We start from the raw sequence: 14,357 nt of genomic DNA on the forward strand, positions 1-14,357 counted from the left end.
GATCTTGCCTCAGGAAAGCCCACTCCCCAAGGGCTGAGGAGAGCTTCTGTGCTTGAGGGGCCCAGAGAGGCTGGGACCTGGCTGTGAGCCTGGACACCTGCCTAGTTCTGAGGGGCAAGCTGGTGACTCTGACAAGGTGTGGGTCACTAGGTGGGGTGGCCAGGGCAGCGCTGGCCTGGAGCCAGGGTCCTGGGTTCTAGCCTTGGCCTCATCCTGGTTCATCGTGTGCCTGGGCAGTCACGGTCCTCTTAGCCTCAGTTTCCTCACCTGGTAAAATGAAGCAGTGGCTCTAGAGAAACAGTTTTATTAATAAGCTGGAAGCCCCTTTTCTTCAAGGAAACTCTTATGTCCTATCCTGATGTATAAGCCAGACGGAAGAAAAGTCCCTCAGTTTTCTGTGACGGGTGAGGGTCTAGGTTGCCACCCTCACACCTGGTCTGGTAGGAGACGTGGGCCGGGAGGTCTCCAGGCCTGTTGTCATGATCGTGCTGGTTCGTGTGCGCTGTGCTAAGTTGCTTCAGTTTTGTCTGACTCTTGGTGACTGCCAGGCTCCCCTGTCCATGTGATTCTCCAGGCAAGAATACTGGAGTGAGTTGCCATGCCCTCCTCCAGGGGATCTTCCTGACCCAGGGATCGAACCAGCATCTCTTACGTCTCCTGCATTGGCAGGCAGGTTCTTTACCACTAATGCCACGCAGGAAGGAAATACTTGCGACTGTTTCAGGGTTGAAAATGATGGGGCCACATGCTCCGACTGGATGGGTAAGGCAGGGAAGGTCCAGGAGGAGACTACCCACCCCCTCCATGCTGCCCCCTGGCAACCTGCTCGTGGCATGGAGCACATAGACTGGAGGGGCCTCTGGGATTCAAGAAAAGGCTCTCTCCATTCACATGTCCTCCTGGCTCTGGAGGGAATGTTCTGGTGTGTCTGGGCCTAGTCCTGCTTACTTGCTTCCTGGGGCCTTCTTTTGCAGAGACACCAGCATCCTGCTCCCTACCCCCATCGGTTTGATGGAATGTGGAGGGGAGAACAGCCCAGGCTAAGGCAATGTCTTGAATTATTTTGCAAACACTGTGGGTTCACCAGAGCCCCACATACATCTTGTCCCCAGCACCCTCTCCCTGGATGTGTGAGCCCATATGTTCCTGGGCAAATGTGCTCCGTCTGCTCGGGCTGCATTTGCAATTAGCTCATCAGGATGCTGTTCTCTAATAGCCCTTTGATGTCCAACGAGCCTCCTAAGCCTGTGTGTTTCCTTTGCTTTGAAGCAGGACATGGTGTTTTGCCAGAAGTCAATGAAACGCCCTAGTAGAACAGAACGGTTTAATTCCCTTCTCAGATACAGGGCTGAGGAAGTTCAAATAGGCTTCCGCCCATGTCTGCTCCCCACATCAGCCTGAGGATGCCCATCTTGGAGGCCTGCTGGAGGCCCTCGGAGGCTGGACCTTCCAAGGAGGCTCTGACCACCTCTGATAAGTAGCAGCCCAAACCACTTGGCAGCCTTGGCCTGCCCTTGAGCCCTTCCCTGACTGCGTTTGGACTGGCCATGACCCTGACTCCTCAGCTGGCTCTCACCTTGGTTGTCTGTTTCTTCTGACTTGGACCTGGCCCGGCCTGGGCTTCCCTCTTGGGCTCTGGTGCCCTCTCTACCTCTGTTGGGCTACTTTTGGCTTCAGGACTCCTGTCTCAGCCCTGACAGCTTATGGTGACCCCAATCCAGTAAATGTCTAAGGGACCATCCTCCCAGGGCTGGCTGGGGCTTCAGAGTCAGGCCTGACCCTGAGTGGTCTTCCCGCGCTGGTTCCCACATGAGCGTGAGCACCCACATTTCACCTGCTAAGTTCATCTGCATCGTGGGGATTTCAGAGTCCTGCAAATGTCCCTTCCTTGGTGTTTTGGGAGTTGCTAAGGATGTGGTTCCTTTCTGCAGTTTTTGATACAACCATCATTGCTGCTCACTAGGCCTGCTAATCCAGCTGACACAGGGGACTTCCAGCCAGACCAGAGCCTGCTGAGCTGGGCCAGACCAGTTCTCCTGGCAGAGCGCTGCTTCCTTGGAGCTGGACATGCCCAAGCCTGATGCTGGGAGCTGTCCCAGGACCACTAGAAGAGATCTCGGTTGTTCTGTTGCCTGGCTCAGAGCTGGGAGGTGTGGACACAGACCCCCTGCGTGTTCCTTGTAAAGTTAGTTGGAGCATATTCCTTGCTTTGGAGTCGTATTGACTTAGGGATGGAGAGTTCCATGCTGGGTTATTTGAATCCCAGTGAGTTATTTATTCATTGATTAATTCACTCATCAAAACTTGGTTATGCTCCTGTTAGGCGTCTCACCCCATCTGCCCTCATGGAACTTATACTCTAGTGGTGGGTCCACTCCATTACACAAATAAATAGGAAGTATTTATTGCTGGACAGGAGACAGCAAAGCTAGGATGCAAATATGACAGGGAGTGACCGGAGGCCAGTGTAGGTGGTATGGTCAAGGACTTCTTTGAGGAAGTGGCATTGAAGCTGAGACTCAGACGATGAGCAAGGGTCAGCCATGCAAAGCTCTAGAGGGACAGCATTTCCAGAGGAGACAGCAGCAATGCAGAGGCTGGGGCTGGAGATAAGACTGGTAGGTTCAGGATGAGAATAGGGCTGATGTGGCTGAAACGTGGTGAGTGGAAGGGGCAAGCAAGCTGGGATATGGTGAGGAGAGCTTGGGGGTGCTGACCACAGAGGGTCTCATGAATCAAGATAAGAGGTCAGATTTTATTCCAGTTGGAGGGAAAATCCTAGGAGGGCTTCGTGACCAGAGAGACAGGGTTAGATACAACCAGGGCATTTTTAGTTTACTTCTTGAAGTCTCAGTTTTCTCATCTGTGAAATGGACACAATAATACCTCCTCTGTAGGCTGGAATAACGTGTGAGGAGAGAGCACAACTATACAACCTCATCATGAATTGTGTGCTGAGATGAATTTTAACAGCTGAGGGTAGCTCTTCCTTTTCAGTTTCCAGGAAACCAAAGTAAAAACAATGTAGGTTTCCCAGTGGTAGGAATCACCCAGCTCAATAGGGGAGACCATTTCTAGCCCTGAATTTAGAAAGGTTTTTATCCCTTGGATGCCCTGTTCTTTATTTTCCACATCACTCCTACGTTCCTGAGACATCTTGATTGTCTTTAGCCACGGGCTGGTTTAGGACTGACCTGGGGAAGTAGGATCCCTGGCTTCGCTGCAAACTCAAGATTTACCTATAGATCTGGAATTCGTGCCAGTGAGCTACAGACCTCAGCTTTATCTCCCACAGCCCAAGCCTTGGTCGGAAACTGGCAAGAGGGGCTGCTAATAACCCACAGCGTCTGCACTGAACCTGGCTCCAGGCACGGGTGTTTACTTCCTGCAAATTTCCTCACTGGAAACCCACTACTAACAAATAATCTATGTGTGTTGTTGGTAAAGATGGAGCAACTGATGATGGTTCAGAGTCGCTGTTGGGCAGTAGCCTGACTCCTGCCATAGTTTGCCCTTTATGAGCGGTGTGATTGGGGAAAATCTCACTCACCTCCTAGAATACAGTTTCCCAGCTGGTCACAAGGGATCAGGATCTCTTTCTGGAGGGCTGTGGTGAAATTAAAGTGAAAGCTCCATCAGGCCTGGCCATGGAAGGGCTCCTCACCCTGTTCTTTTTATTCACAAACGTAGCTGCAGTTGCAGAACCACAGCCAAATTATGAATTAGTGATGCACAGACTTGTTCCCAGGATAATCAATTGTGGAGTGAGTCTAGATCTTGGCTGGGCAGGTGGCATTTGAGCACCCTGGCAAATGACTTGAAAACATGAATGCAGTGGCTTTAAGGCCACTCTAGACTGCTTTCCCAGATTCTCCCAGCAGAAGCAGGGGTGGTGGAAGAGAGGACTCCCTGTATCTGTGGCTGAAAACTGGGCAGGGAGCCCAGGGGGCAGGCACGTGGTTGACTCCTCTCCAGGCTGTTCACAGCCCAGGGCACAGGGCCCAGCACAAGTAGATGCTCAAGGGAGCTGAACATTCGAACATGAGTCCATTTACGGCTAGACTCCAGCAGTTTGTAGCAAGGCGTGGCTGGGTCTTTAAAAATAAACAAATCAAATGTGCACTTTGATACACTTTGGCTATCACCTCACTCATGCCTTTTGCTTAGTCCTGTTCTACTGAACCCATTCACTGCTTAGATACTGCCTCTCCCCTAACCCTCTCACAGACACTCATGCACACTCTTGCACCCCCCACTCACACACACCCTGTACACATACTCAGAGAACAGCACTGCAGAGTGGCTTAGGAGCCCCACTGGGGCAGTTGGAGCTTGCTCCTGATTCTAGCATGCCATTCCTGTGGGACCTTGGGCAAGTAACTTAAGCGCTTTAAGCCCCATCTGCAAAATGGAGAGAAAAATACCCTGCGTAACTGCTGTTGAGAAGAAAGGCATCTAAAGCAGTCATATGGCACCTGGCAAGTAGGAGGTCTCACCAGACACTGGCTCTTCACCCTGCAGTGTCCCCAGGTGCACTTACACACCGCACTCAAGGAAAAGGGCATCGAATCACACAAATAAGAATCAGGGCTTTTGCCCTCTGTGAGCCACTGGACCAGGGGACAAGAGGGTCTGGAACTGGTTGTGGCTGGATGGTGCTGGGCCTTGCTCTTATTTGGGTTGGGGCGTGGCGTGCTGGGTCCATGCTGGGCAGGAGCAGCAGAAGTCTGAGTCTGGAAAGAAATGGACAGAAGCCAACAATGGCCCCTCATCCTCTTGTCAGAAAGCTGTGGAATAAGAGCCGGCTAGCTTTTGTCTCTATCAAGTGGTCTTTTATTTGGAGAGATAACAAAGGACAATTAATATAGCAATTGGGAGCAACCTTTGGTGCTCTGGTAATTTCTCTGCTTTATAATTATTGAACAGTCAGGGTTTTCCAGGCTCCCCATTAAGTCACATTGGAACCAGAAACAGACAGAAAGTGGACACTGCAACTAGAGGCCTTGCTGACCCAAGGAAGGACAGCAATCTGTGATCCCCATGCAAATGCCCGGGGTGGGTGTGGAGCCGTAAAGAAGGGTCCAGTTTGGAAAAGGAGCGTCCCACCTGGGTGGCAGCTAGACCAGCCTGGGAGGAGAGCAGATGCTGTTGCTGATGGAAGGTCTGAGGGGAGCATCTGGCCTCTGATGCTGGCACACACCTCAGAGAAGCAGGCTCTTGGCATGCGTGCTCACCCAGCCTGGCACACCTGAGATCAGAAGCCAGCCCTGCTCCATCCGGGGGGATTGGCATTAGTGGAGGCTGGTCCTCTTACCTCACTGAGGGTCACCTCTGCATTCATGCAAGCACCAGCCTATTGCATCCTCCAAGGGCAACACACTTGATGATTTGGGTTTAAGTAGCATCAGAGAGAGAAGGCCAGTTCCCTGCCTGGAGCACCCATTGTGATGGGCCTTCCCCAGCTTCTGTACATCAGGACAGCTCTTCAGACTGTTCACAGCTAGGAGCACCTGCTCTGGCTTTAGTACCCCACTTTAAAAACTTCTCAAAACTCTCCTCTTCCTCCTTCATCATTAACACAGCCTCTATTTATTCAGCCCCTCCAAGGTGCCAGGGTAGGCACACCACCCACAGTATCTTATGAGATCCCCAAAACAACTCTTATGGAGGACTTACTATGGTGTCTGCCTAGTGGAGAAGAGACTAGTATTCCCCAAGGTGATGTCACTTACCTATGGCCCTGTTGCTAATGAGTTGCACAAACAGGTAGACCTATATCTGCTGCTGCTGCTGCTGCTGCTAAGTCACTTCAGTCGTGTCCAACTCTGTGCGACCCCATAGACGGCAGCCCACCAGGCTCCCCCGTCCCTAGGATTCTCCAGGCAAGAACACTGGAGTGGGTTGCTGTTTTCTTCTCTAATGTGTGAAAATGAAAAGTGAAAGTGAAGTCGCTCAGTCGTGTCTGACTCTTAGCGACCCCATGGACTGCAGCCTACCAGGCTCCTCCACCCATGGGATTTTCCAAGCAAGAGTACTGGAGTGGGGTGCCATTGCCTTCTCCCAGACCTATATCTACCCGACTGCAAAGCCATAGCCCTAAACACTGGGCCACATGGCCTCTTCCTGATTGTTGCAAAATGGATGAGAGCTAAGTTAGCAGCACAGACTGCAGTCAGCTTACATGGGAGGAAGGGTGTTTGGAATTCTGGCCCATTGCTTCTCGGCCCTTTGGCGAAGAGCAAGTCTGGAATTCTGGCCCAGCCACTGCTTGCCACCTGTCACCATGCCATATTGGGGTACTGGACAGCTCTGCTGTAGCCGCCTTGAGAAACTTTTAACAATGCCTGTATCTTTGTGTCACTGAGTCCTGAGTGGGAGCATCCTGCTGGCCAATGCTAAACCCCATTCTCCTGTCCTGGAAGCTGGGAAAAGAAATATCCACTTCCTGGACAATATGTGGGGCATTGAAACCCCATACCCCACATTCTTTGGGATTCTCTCAAAGAGAAATAATGTCTGAATGCTGGGAACCACAAGCAAAAAGTCACGTGTCTAGTTCAGAAGAAGCGTCTTCCCCACTCCCACCTTCTAACACATTGGAAACATGCGCAGATGATCTGGGATATCTGTAGTCTTGTGGGGAGATGGAAGCACATGCTGCACAGCCTCCACCTGAGGTTCCCATCTCTCTACTTTCCTTTATGGGTGGAGACGTTGGAGCTCAGAGAGGTTTGTGCACCTGCAGAAAGTCAAACAGCTTCTTAGTGGCATCATTTTATAAATAAAAATTCCATTCATGTATACCAGCTTGGGTTGGCTGGTCTGAATCAGTGAATATTGGATGAAATGTCTTTCCCTCCTTCCTCCATCCCTTTCTTTCTCAGTTCAGTTCAGTTCAGTCACTCAGTTGTGTCTGACTCTTTGCGACCCCATGAATCGCAGCACGCCAGGCCTCCCAGTCCATCACCAACTGCTGGAGTTCACTCAAACTCATGTCCATCGAGTCAGTGATGCCATCCAACCATCTCATCCTCTGTCGTCCCCTTCTCCTCCTGCCCCCAGTCGTTCCCAGCATCAGGGTCTTTTCAAATGAGTCAGCTCTTCGCATTAGGTGGCCAAAATGTTGGAATTTCAGCTTCAATATCAGTCCTTCCAATGAACACCCAGGACTGATATCCTTTAGAATGGACTGGTTGGATCTCCTTGCAGTCCAAGGGACTCTCAAGAGTCTTCTCCAACACCATGGTTCAAAAGCATCAATTCTTCAGCGCTCAGCTTTCTTTATAGTCCAACTCTTACATCCATACATGACTACTGGAAAAACCATAGCCTTGACTAGACAGACCTTTGTTGACATAGTAATGTCACTGCTTTTTAATATGCTGCCTAGGTTGGTCATAACTTTCCTTTCAAGGAGTAAGCGTCTTTTAATTTCATGGCTGCAGTCACCATCTGCAGTGAGTTTGGAGCCCCCAAAAATAAAGTCTGACACTGTTTCCCCATCTATTTGCCATGAAGTGATGGGACCAGATGCCATGATCTTAGTTTTCTGAATGTTGAGCTTTAAGCCAACTTTTTCACTCTCCTCTTTCACTTTCATCAAGAGGCTCTTTAGTTCCTCTTCACTTTCTGCCATAAGGGTGGTGTCATCTGCATATCTGAGGTTATTGATATTTCTCCCAGCAATCTTGATTCCAGCTTTTGCTTCCTCCAGCCCAGCATTTCTCATGACGTACTCTGCATATAAGTTAAATAAGCAGAGTGATGATATACAGCCGTGGTATACTCCTTTTTCTATTTGGAACCAGTCTGTTGTTCCATGTCTAGTTCTAACTGATGCTTCCTGACCTGCATACAGGTTTCTCAAGAGGCAGGTCAGGTGGTTTGGTATTCCGATCTCCTTCAGAATTTTCTACAGTTTATTGTGATTCACACAGTCAATGGCTTTGGGATAGTAAATAAAGCAGAAATAGATATTTTCTTGAAACTTTCTTGCTTTTTCGGTGATCCAGCGGATGTTGGCAATTTGATCTCTGGTTCCTCTGCCTTTTCTAAAACCGGCTTGAACATCTGGAAGTTCACAGTTCACGTATTGCTGAAGCCTGGCTTGGAGAATTTTGAGCATTACTTTACTAGTGTGTGAGATAAGTGCAATTGTGTGGTAGTTTGAACATTCTTTGGTATTGCCTTTCTCTGGGATTGGAATGAAAACTGACCTTTTCCAGTCCTGTGGCCACTGCTGAGCTTTACAAATTTGCTGACATATTGAGTGCAGCACTTTCACAGCATCATATTTTAGGATTTGAAATAGCTCAACTGGAATTCCATCACCTCCACTAGCTTTGTTTGTAGTGATTCTTCCCAATGCCCACTTGACTTCACATTCCAGGATGTCTGGCTCTAGGTGAGTGTGAGTGATCACACCATCATGATTATCTGGGTCGTGAAGATCTTTTTTGTACAGTTCTTCTGTGTATTCTTGCCACCTCTTCTTAATATCTTCTGCTTCTGTTAGGTCCATACCATTTCTGTCCTTTATTGAGCCCATCTTTGCATGAAATGTTCCCTTGGCATCGCTAATTTTCTTGAATAGATCTCTAGTCTTTCCCATTCTATTGTTTTCTTCTATTTCTTTGCACTGATCGTGGAGGAAGGCTTTCTTATCTCTCTTTGCTATTCTTTGGAACTCTGCTTCAAATGGGTATATCTTTCCTTTTCTCCTTTGCTTTTCACTTCTCTTCTTTTCACAGCTATTTGTAAGGCCGCCTCAGACAGCCATTTTGCTTTTTTTGTTTCTTTTTCTTGGGGATGATCTTGATCCCTGTCTCCTGTACAGTGTCACAAACCTCCGTCCATAGTTCATCAGGCACTGTGTCTATCAGATCTAGCAAGCCCTATGATACATGCTTTGGGGATACAGATAAGTATGAAACCCGGTCTCTGAGATCTCAGAGTCATCCAGGGACTCCTGGGATTTTGGAATGGTGAGCCGAGGGCACTGAGAGCAAGTTCTGCCAGTTTAGACAATGACTTATGTCTCCTCATCCTCTTGCTTGAGGCCAAGGGGCCTCTGAGCCATAAGAGGACCTCGTCCAGTTGTAAGGAAGAAAGCTGACAATTTCTCAAGGATGATTAGGGACAGCGTTGCTGCAGAAGGGCATGAATGGCATGTGGCCCACCTTTGGGGGATGCTAGTGACACACCAGTCCTTGTGCCACAGAGAAGATCTGTTTCCTTGTCTGTGAGGACTATGGTCAGACTTACTATATGGTGTTTTTTGTGGGGGTTACATGGTGTACGGTGATTAGAGCGCTTTGTAAACTCTGAAGCATGTACATTCTTGTTACTAACATTTTGGGAAGCTAGAGGTTCAAGGATGCCAGTTCCTCTGAGACTTGCGAAGGTTTGAAGGGCCTGGAGCTCTGAGAAGGCCTGGATTTCAATTCTAAATCTGTATGGTTTTGCTGCTCTAAGGCAAGAAACTTGCAGAAAGCAAGTGACATCATGGAGCCATGGAAAGATCCTTGGATGGGAGCCTATGATCTGGGCTGCATCCTAGGCTGTGTGGTTATGGAACCTTGGGCCAGTCTCCACTGATTCTTGGATCCCAGTTTCCTCATCTGTAAAGTGAGGCAAGAGATAGAGGGACCATAGGGATGATTGAAACAACAGAGCAGTCATGAGTTCAGGGTCTGAACTGAGACCTGAGTTCAAATTCCAGGGTCTCCACATGGGAGTCATGAAAATTACTTAACCTCCTCCTCCTCCCTCCTGGGCCTCAGTTTCCTCATCTGTATAATGGTACATTAGCCTCTTTTGAGGTTAGCATGGACATCCAGAGAGCCAGTGGGTGGCAAATGCGGAGTATGGTTCTGGCTGTGAGTGTTGAACACCTGAGCAGTTTTGTCGCTGACACTGATTTTTTCTTCCTCGGACATGCTCTGGTTCTGTGGGTAGGGATAGAATGTTTTACAGTGGAGCAAATTGCCCTGGAGTAAATGAGCCGGGGCATGGCACCCAGGGGAGGAGGGCAGCAGGGGGTTACATGCTTGTTTACTTGGCATTAGCACACTGACACTCCCCTCCTCCAGAATCCAGACAGAGCCTCTAAGCATACCCACATTCAGAGGGCGTTGGGAGGCTCACACTTATATTTCTAAATTCCTCCATCCTGGGAAAGCCCCCAGGCAGCTTCCATGCCAAAGCCACTCCTGGTGATTAGGGGTGACTAGGGGTGAGTGATGGCCGTGGGGGTTAATGGTGCCTGATCAACGTGGGGTGAGGTGCACGCTCACTGGTGCAGGGACAGCAGGTGAAGGGTACTTTGTTACCACGTATGACTGGTTCCTTGGCTGCTTCAACATCTGCCCTGGTGCACGCAGAAGCTAATAAGCAATTCCCTCTATTTTGCCCCTGGGGGTGCCTCTCGAGGAGGGAAACTATTGATTTTTAACACTGGACACAGAAACTCTAAGCTATTCCCTGTATTCCTTGGTCCCAGTGGTGCCCTGATGGGCAGAGTTGGCCATTTCAGACATCAGACGCTGAGGCAGCCAGGGCAGAGTCATCACCTTGCCACGGGGGAGTGGAGGGACCTTGATTTCTTCTGTGCTGGTCCTACTGATTGGGTTGCCGGCCGTCTAGATCCACCCTTGTCCAGTCCTCTGCCTTTCCAGAGCTCGTGCGGAACGGACTGCTGAGCTATTGAAGGGAGTGAGATCCAGGTCTGGGAGAGAGGGGGCTGGTTCTGGGGAGTAGAGTGAGCACTGGACGTGGATTCTGACCTCTGAGGATAGATCTAGGGCTACAGCCATCACTTTATTTCTCCAAGTATAGTTCACATTAGAAAAGTGAGGGGTCAGTGCCCACCGTGCATGAACCCATAGAAGACGGATGGATGAGTTTCTTGCACATTAGCCATGGCTCTTACTGTGACCCAGGGCATCTATAGTGTGTGTGTTAACTTGCTATAGCATCAAGCATCCCTGGGCCATCAGGTTGGGTGGAGACTTCCCTAGCTGGAGTCCCAACTGCTCATTTTATGGGTGGGGAGTCTGAGGCCCAGAGAAGATGAGTTACAATGAATCTTCTTGTTTCCTGCCTCAATCCCTGTCTGCCATTTCTGAAATACCAGCCCTCAGAGCAAACACTCAAAGTGCTTTCTTCTCTTTGCTTCTGCTTTCTAAAGCGTCTAAATATATTTCACTTTTATAATTAGAAAAAGAGCTATTACAATAATGCAAATCCATGTCCAATTTTTCTTTTCAAGGAAATGCAGAGAAGTAAATGTTTCAAGGGCTTCTGAAGAAGGCACAACATTTAGCAAATAATAATTACATCAAGCTTATGATCTATATGATTTTAAAGACATTTTAGTGATCTTTCCCCATGGACTGTGGGAGAAACCTAAACTCCTCAACCCAACATCTAAAACCTTTTCCTGTCTGTTCATAACCACGCATTTCCCAGTCCCATCAGTATTCACACATCCTCTGCTCAAAGCAGCCCCCTATCAGCTTTTTCTCCCTCCAACCCTGCATGCCGTTCTTCTAATTTCCAGTTACTACCTCTGAACTTTCTTCTTTTAATTAAAAAAAAATTAGCAATAAAGTCATTTCCTCATCTCACTTAAAAAGTCTGAAGGTGGGCAGGGGTTAATGATGGTGTCAAGGTCCAGGCTGTTTCTGCTTCAACATCCCCAGCATGCTACATGTATACACTCATGTTTATTGCCTCATGGTCACAATGGCAGCACAGCCTCAAGCATCAGCTCTGTGTTCAAGGCAAAAAAAGGGAGAAGAGAAGCACTAGCAAATCTATGTCATCAAAAAGGTGAAAGCTCTCCCAGAAGCCCCAAGCTGACTTTCTGAGATGGCCAGAACTTATCACGTGAGCACTCCTAGCTGCAAGGCAGTCTGGAAAAGTAAACATCAGCCAAAGGGAATGTGATTGCTCGATTGACCCAGACAAACCATGATTCATCTCTAAGGGCTAGGGTGCACTGTCATTCTGAACAAAATCAAAGTTTTGATAGCAAAGAAGTGCAGAGTAGCTTTTGGGGAGGCATTTTCAGGTGACTTCCTGGGCACTGCGGTTTGTGACTAAAAACCCCTCTGTTCTTGATCTTACCCACATCCACATGGGTAATTCCATCTAATGACCCACCAATCCATTGATTCTCAATTTATCATGAGAGGCCAATACTTCCTGGGTCGGTCTCCTGAGTTCCAAAGTCCTCATCCAACCCTGGCCATAGGAACCCACTCCCCCTTGCCCACCACCTGGCACAATTCCCCCAGCAGACCCCTCATCCCGTCTTACTCTCTGAGTTCAACCCTGCGTCTTCAGATCTTTTCACTCTTTAAGCCTGTGTTCGTTTTAATTGTGCATGCATGCTAGGTTGCTTCAGTTGTGTCTGACTCTTTGCGACCCTTTGGACCATAGCCCTCCAGGCTCCTCTGTCCATGGGATTCTCCAGGCAAGATTGCTGGAGTGGGTTGCCATGCCCTCCTCCAGGGGATCTCAACCCAGAGATGGAACCTGCGTCTCATACGTCTAGCCTGCACTGGCAGGCAAGTTCTTTACCACTAGTGCCCCCTAGTTAGTTTGACTCTAACCAACTCTTCTATCCTCTAACCCAGAGTTGCAAAAATTTTCTTAAAGGGCCAGATAGTAAACATTTTGGGCTTCCCTGGTAGCTCAGATGGTAAAGAATCTGCCTCCAATATGGGAAGCCTGTGTTTGATCCCTGGGTCATGGCGGGCTATACAGTCTCTGTTGTAACTACTCAGCTCTGCCTTTGTAACAGAAAAGCAGCCAGAGACACTGCATAAAGAATGGGCATGGCTTTGTCTAATAAAACTTTATTGACCAAGCAGGCAGTGGGTTGCATTTGGTCTCAGGGCATAATTTTCTGATCCTTGCCCATCCCTTCCTGCTGCCCTCACTTGGATAGCTCAACTAGGCTTCTTGGAATTTTGCTTCCACCCTCCTCTTCAGACCCCTTGGCATCTTTACCACCATACTTAATCACATCCATTGTGATCTAGCTGATCTTTAATGAGACTTCTGGATGCCAAGCTCTAGGCTAAGTGGTTTATCTATGAGGTGGAAAACTGTAATCCCATTTGTCTGATGGAGCTCCAATGAGACAGAGGAACTTGCCCAAAGTTGCACCATAGTGAGTGTCCTCCAAATCCATACCACAGGCCAGCACACTGAGCTGCTCCTTCCCCCACAGGTGGCCTCCTCCTGCCAGACGTGACCCGGGGTCTGTAGGAGTCCCCGGTCTGCTGATGGAGAGGTCTAGACTTTCACCTGAGCCCCTGGACCCTGACGTGTTCATGGTACAGTCTCAGCTGAACCCTCGGCAAAGCCAGCCGTCTTTCCTGGGCTCAATCCCTCCTACTCTACTTACGACTACCCTTTGCCCTCTCCTACCTTCATCATCACCCGAGGAGGTCACTGAAGACAGCGAAGCCACCATGTAAAAACAGTCGCTTGGCTTCTGCCTCCCTCCCCACTCTCTCATTTCTGTGTCAGACCCTCTTCCTCTCCATCTCAGAGCAGATCTCCTGATCAGGTCTTAACTCGGATCACAGAGCCCATCTTTCCCTGCCTCGCTTTGTTGACTACTCCTGGTTTCCTGAGCAGTCTCTCACCACTGTCTGTAACCCTACCCTGTCTCCCTCATCTTAAAGCAATAAACAAACATAGAATATAACAGCCCTCAGCTCAGTGTGCCCTCTAGACATCGCTCCTTTTGTCCCCTTCCTCTCACAGCCGAGCGTCCAGACATAAGAGCCTCCCCTCATGATCTCTGCTGTCTCATCTCCCATTAACCCTCAAACCTGCTGAAATCATGTGTTCCCTTTCTGTACCTCCCTGAAATTGCTCCCACCGAGGTCACCACATGGCCTCCTGATTGCTGAGTGCCAAGGGCTTTTCAGTGCCCCATCTCACCTGGCCCCTCTGTGCCACGTGACCCTGCACCACATTTCCTGCTTCTTAAGACCGAGTGCTCCCTGCCTTCTCCCTCGTGCTCCCTCCTCCATGCTCATCCTCAGTGCCCTTGCTGGTTCCCCTTCCTCAGCCTTTCTCATTGGCTTTATTCTCTCAGGGGCTCCTTCCCTGGCATACCTTCTCTCTGGGTGAGTCTGACAGTTCTCAGCCTCGGGGATCACTCCTCTCCGGTTATCTCTCCAGTGGATCTCTCTAGTGCAGTTCTCCCTGCTGAGCTTCAGACCCAAATATCTGAAGGCTTCTAGAAACTTCCAGCTGGATCAACATGCCAACCTTGACCTTAAGACCTCTTCCCCACCCGATCCTGCTCCTCCTGGAAGCCTTGTTACCCCAAT

The sequence above is a fragment of the Bison bison genome, unplaced genomic scaffold (genome assembly GCF_000754665.1).
Source record: "Bison bison bison isolate TAMUID 2011002044 unplaced genomic scaffold, Bison_UMD1.0 scf7180017864029, whole genome shotgun sequence".
NCBI classification, from domain to species: domain Eukaryota; kingdom Metazoa; phylum Chordata; class Mammalia; order Artiodactyla; family Bovidae; genus Bison; species Bison bison.